Source organism: Arachis stenosperma, chromosome 2, assembly GCF_014773155.1.
Source record: "Arachis stenosperma cultivar V10309 chromosome 2, arast.V10309.gnm1.PFL2, whole genome shotgun sequence".
Taxonomy (NCBI): Eukaryota; Viridiplantae; Streptophyta; class Magnoliopsida; order Fabales; family Fabaceae; genus Arachis; species Arachis stenosperma.
The window spans coordinates 85,201,736-85,207,735 of record NC_080378.1 but is presented as its reverse complement, the minus strand read 5'-3'; the positions used below and the strand labels follow the sequence as shown (position 1 = coordinate 85,207,735).

Sequence of the window (6,000 nt, the reverse complement as noted above, 5' to 3'; positions counted from 1 at the left end):
TTAGACTAAAGCTTTAGACTAACATTGCATGATTCCTGGAATTCTCATTAAGAATTTTGATATCTTTATTTTCTTTTCCACTTAATTTTCGAAAAATCCAAAAAAATTACAAAATCATAAAAACCAAAAATATTCTCATGTTTCTTGTTGAGTCTAATGTCTCATTTTAAGTTTGGTGTCAATTGCATGTTTCTGTTCTTATTGCATTTTTCGAATTCATGCATGTGTCTTCATTGATCTTCAAGATGTTCTTGATGACTTCCTTGTTCTGATCTTTAAATTCTCTTGGCTTGAGTGTTTTGTTGTTTCTCATATGCATTCTCATTTTGTTAGTGTCAATAGTATACAAACTTCTAAGTTTGGTGTCTTGCATGCATTGTTATTTGATTTTAGTTGCATTTTGATTATTCCTCATTATTAAAAATCCAAAAAAATTTTTAATTTGTGTCTTTTCAAGTCAATAATACAGAGAATTGAATATTCAGAACATACAGTAGAGGAATTACACAGAAAAAGCTGGGCGTTTAAAACGCCCAGTAAAGAAGGAAAACTGGCGTTTAAACGCCAGCCAGGTTGCCTGGTTGGGCGTTTAACGTCCAAAAGGGTAGTGTTTTGGGCGTTAAACGCCAGAATGGATACCATTCTGGGCGTTTAACGCTAGGATGGCACAAGAAGGAAGATTTTGTTTTTAACTCAAATTTTTTTTCGGGTTTTCAAAATTTTTCAAAATCAAATCTTTTTCAAATCATATCTTTTCAATCAAATCTTTTTCAAAATCAATTTCTTTCCATTTTCAAAAATACTTGCTATCAATTAATGATTTGATTCAACATTTCAATTATGTTGCCTTTTCTATTGAGAAAGGTTTAATGTCTGAATCATATCTTTTCTTGTTAGCCAAGTCATTGATTTTTAAAATCAAATCTTTTTTTAAATTGTTTTTCAAATCATATCTTCTCAATCACATCTTTTTAAAACCATAACTTTTCAATCATATCTTCTTAATCACATCTTTTTCAAAATAGTTTTCAATCATATCTTTTTTTATTTCTAATTTCAAAATCTTTTTCAAAAATCACTTGATCTCTTTTCCACTCTTGGTTTTCGAAAATCAATTAGTATTTTTTCAAAATGTTTTTAAAATCTTTTTAATTTATTTTCAAAAATTTCTTCCCCTCTTCTCACATCCTTCTATTTATGGACTAACGCTCTTCCTTAATGCACAATTCGAACTCCATCTTTCTTGATAAGTTCGAATTCTTCTACTTCTTCCTTCTATTTTTCTTTTCCTCTGACACCTCAAGGAATCTCTATACTGTGACATAGAGGATTCCATATTTTCTTGTTTTCTTCTCTTTCATATGAGCAGGAGTAAAGACAAAAGCATTCTTGTTGAGGCTGACCCTGAACCTGAAAGGACCTTGAAGCGAAAGCTAAGAGAAGCTAAGGCACAACTCTCTGTAGAGGACCTAACAGAAATCTTCAAACAAGAAGAACCCATGGCAGCCGAAAACAATAACAATGCCAACAATGCAAGGAAGGTGCTGGGTGACTTTACTGCACCTACTCCCGACTTCTATGGGAGAAGCATCTCTATCCCTGCCATTGGAGCAAACAACTTTGAGCTTAAGCCTCAATTAGTTTCTCTAATGCAACAGAATTGCAAGTTCCATGGACTTCCATTGGAAGATCCTCATCAGTTTTTAGCTGAGTTCTTGCAAATCTGTGACACTGTCAAGACTAATGGGGTTGACCCTGAGGTCTACAGACTTATGCTATTCCCTTTTGCTGTAAGAGACAGAGCTAGGATATGGTTGGACTCACAACCTAAAGAAAGCCTGAACTCTTGGGAAAAGCTAGTTAATGCCTTCTTGGCAAAGTTCTTTCCACCTCAAAAATTGAGTAAGCTTAGAGTGGAAGTCCAAACCTTCAGACAGAAGGAAGGTGAATCCCTCTATGAAGCTTGGGAAAGATACAAACAATTGATCAGAAAGTGTCCTTCTGACATGCTTTCTGAATGGAGCATCATAGGTATCTTCTATGATGGTCTGTCTGAACTGTCCAAGATGCCATTGGATAGTTCTGTTGGAGGATCTCTTCATCTGAAGAAGACGCCTACAGAAGCTCAAGAACTAATTGAAATGGTTGCAAATAACCAATTCATGTACACTTCTGAAAGGAATCCTGTGAACAATGGGATGAATCAGAAGAAAGGAGTTCTTGAGATTGATACTCTGAATGCCATATTGGCTCAGAACAAAATATTGACTCAGCAAGTCAATTTGATTTCTCAAAGTTTGTCTGGAATGCAAGCTGCACCAGGCAGTACTAAGGACGCTTCATCTGAAGAAGAAGCTTATGATCCTGAGAACCCTTCAATGGAAGAGGTGAATTACATGGGAGAACCCTATGGAAACACCTATAATTCTTCATGGAGAAATCATCCAAATCTCTCATGGAAGGATCAACAGAGACCTCAACAAGGTTTCAACAACAATAATGGTGGAAGAAATAGGTTTAGCAATGGCAAGCCTTTTCCATCATCTTCTCAGCAACAGACAAAGAATTCTAAGCAGAGCCACTCTGACTTAGCAACCATAGTCTCTGATCTAATCAAAACTACTCAAAGTTTCATGACTGAAACAAGGTCCTCCATTAGGAACTTGGAGGCACAAGTGGGACAGCTGAGTAAGAAAGTTACTGAACTTCCTCCTAGTACTCTTCCAAGCAATACAGAAGAGAATCTAAAGGGAGAATGCAAGGCCATTAACATGATCCACATGGCCGAACTAAGAGAGGAGGAAGAGGCAGTGAACGCCACTGAGGAAGACCTCAATGGACGTCCACTGGCCTCCAATGAGTTCCCTAATGAGGAACCATGGGAATCTGAGGCTCACACTGAGACCATAGAGATTCCATTGGATTTACTTCTGCCATTCATGAGCTCTGATGAGTATTCTTCCTATGAAGAGGATGAGTATGTCACTGAAGAGCAAGTTGCTAAATACCTTGGAGCAATCATGAAGCTAAATGACAAGTTATTTGGTAATGAGACTTGGGAGGATGAACCCCCTTTGCTCACCAAAGAACTGGATGACTTGTCTAGGCAGAAATTACCTCAAAAGAGACAAGATCCTTGGAAGTTTTCAATACCTTGTACCATAGGCACCATGACCTTTAAGAAGGCTCTGTGTGATCTAGGGTCAAGTATAAACCTCATGCCTCTCTCTGTAATGGAGAAGCTAGGGATCTTTGAGGTACAAGCTGCAAGAATCTCACTAGAGATGGCAGACAATTCAAGAAAATAAGCTTATGGACTTGTAGAGGATGTTCTGGTAAAAATTGAAGACCATTACATCCCTGCTGATTTCATAGTCCTAGAGACTGGGAAGTGCATGGATGAATCCATCATCCTTGGCAGACCCTTCCTAACCACAGCAAAGGCTATGATCGATGTTGACAGAGGAGAATTGATCATTCAAGTGAATGAAAAATCCTTTGTGTTTAAGGCTCAAGGATATCCCTCTGTCACCATGGAGAGGAAGCATGAAGAGCTCCTCTCAAAACAGAGTCAAACAGAGCCCCCACAGTCAAACTCTAATTTTGGTGTTGGGAGGCTACAACCAAATTCTAAGTTTGGTGTTGAACCCCCACATTCAAACTCTAAGTTTGGTGTTGGGAGGTTCCAACATTGCTTTGAGTATCTGTGAGGCTCCATGAGAGCCCACTGTCAAGCTACTGACATTAAAGAAGCGCTTGTTGGGAGGCAACCCAATGTTATATTTAATCTATTTTCCTTTGTTATTTCATGTTTTCTGTAGGTTGATGATCATGAGAAGTCACAAAATCAATTGAGAAAGCAAAAATAGAATGAAAAACAGAAAGAAAAATAGCACACCCTGGAGGAAGATCTTGCTGGCGTTTAAACGCCAGTAAGGGCAGCAAATGGGCGTTTAACGCCCAGTCTGGCACCATTCTGGGCGTTTAACGCCAGAAAGGGGCACCAGACTGGCGTTAAACGCCAGGAAAGGGCAAGAAGTTGGCGTTAAACGCCAGAAATGGGCACCAGCCCGGCGTTTAACGCCAGAATTGGCACAGAGAGCATTTTTGCTCGCCACTTGGTGCAGGGATGACTTTTCCTTGTCACCTCAGGATCTGTGGACCCCACAGGATCCCCACCTACCCCACCACTCTCTCTCTTCTTCACCCATTCACCAATCACCTCAACACCTCTTTCCCAAAAACCCTTCACCTATCAAATCCCATCTTTCTCTTCACCTTCACCACTCACATCCATCCTTCATAAAACCCCACCTACCTCACCATTCAAATTCAAACCACTTTCCCTCCCAAACTCACCCTCCCATAGTCGAACCCTACCCCCTCTCCACCCCTATATAAACCCATCTTCACTCCTTCATATTCACACAACCTAAACACTACTTCTCCCCCTTTGGCCGAACCACAAAGCCATCTCCATCTCCTCTATTTCTTCTTCTTCTACTCTCTTCTTTCTTCTTTTGCTCGAGGACGAGCAAACCTTTTAAGTTTGGTGTGGTAAAAGCATTGCTTTTTGTTTTTCCATAACTATTTATGGCATCCAAGGCCGGAGAAACCTCTAGAAAGAGGAAAGGGAAGGCAAAAGCTTTCACCTCCGAGTCATGGGAGATGGAGAGATTCATCTCAAGGGTGCATCATGACCACTTCTATGAAGTTGTGGCCTTGAAGAAGGTGATCTCTGAGATCCCTTTCAAACTCAAAAAGAGTGAATATCCAGAGATCCGACATGAGATTCGAAGAAGAGGTTGGAAAGTTCTTACCAACCCCATTCAACAAGTCAGAATCTTAATGGTTCAAGAGTTCTATGCCAATGCATGGATCACCAAGAGCCATGATCAAAGTGTGAACCCGAACCCAAAGAATTGGCTTACAATGGTTCGGGGGAAATGCTTAGATTTTAGTCCGGAAAATGTAAGGTTGGCATTCAACTTGCCCATGATGCAAGGAGATGAACATCCTTACACTAGAAGGGTCAACTTTGATCAAAGGTTGGACCAAGTCCTCATAGACATCTGTGAAGAGGGCGCCCAATGGAAGAGAGATTCAAGAGGGAAGCCGGTTCAACTGAGAAGGCATGACCTCAAGCCCGTGGCTAGGGGATGGTTGGAGTTTATCCAATGCTCAATCATTCCCACTAGCAACCGGTCCGAAGTTACTATAGACCGGGCCATCATGATTCATAGAATCATGATTGGAGAAGAAGTAGAAGTTCATGAGGTTATAGCCCAAGAACTTTATAAGGTGGCGGACAAGTCCTCTACCTTGGCAAGGTTAGCCTTTCCTCATCTCATTTGTCACCTCTGTTATTTAGTTGAAGTTGACATAGAGGGAGACATCCCCATTGATGAGGACAAGGCCATCACTAAGAAAAGGATGGAGCAAATAAGAGATCCCACTCATCATGAAATCCCTGAGATGCCTCAAGGGATGCACTTTTGATGAGCGGATAATTTGTATGTTTTTTGGCATTGTTTTTAGTATGTTTTTAGTAGTTTTAGTTTAATTTTTATTATATTTTTATTAGTTTTTAATTAAAATTCACTTTTCTGGACTTTACTATGAGTTTGTGTGTTTTTCTGTGATTTCAGGTATTTTCTGGCTGAAATTGAGGGACCTGAGCAAAAATCTGATTCAGAGACTGAAAAGGACTGCAGATGCTGTTGGATTCTGACCTCCCTGCACTCGAAGTGGATTTTCTGGAGCTACAGAAGCCCAATTGGCGCACTCTCAACGGCGTTGGAAAGTAGACATCCTGGGCTTTCCAGCAATATATGATAGTCCATACTTTGCCCAAGATTTGATGGCCCAAACCGGCGTTCAAAGTCACCTACAGAAATCCCAGCGTTAAACGCCGGAACTGGCACCTAAATGGGAGTTAAACGCCCAAACTGGCACCAAAATGGGAGTTAAACGCCAAGAAGAGTCTCTACACGAAAATTA

At 40.2% G+C, this 6,000-nt stretch overlaps 1 non-coding gene across 1 annotated transcript; it reads right to left on the bottom strand.

Annotated features, from left to right (window-relative positions):
• Positions 1–1,904: 1,904 nt before the first annotated feature.
• LOC130964089 (small nucleolar RNA R71) lies at positions 1,905–2,012 on the bottom strand. Its single transcript, XR_009080198.1, has one exon. It is a non-coding gene; the product is annotated as a small nucleolar RNA R71 (small nucleolar RNA).
• Positions 2,013–6,000: the final 3,988 nt, after the last annotated feature.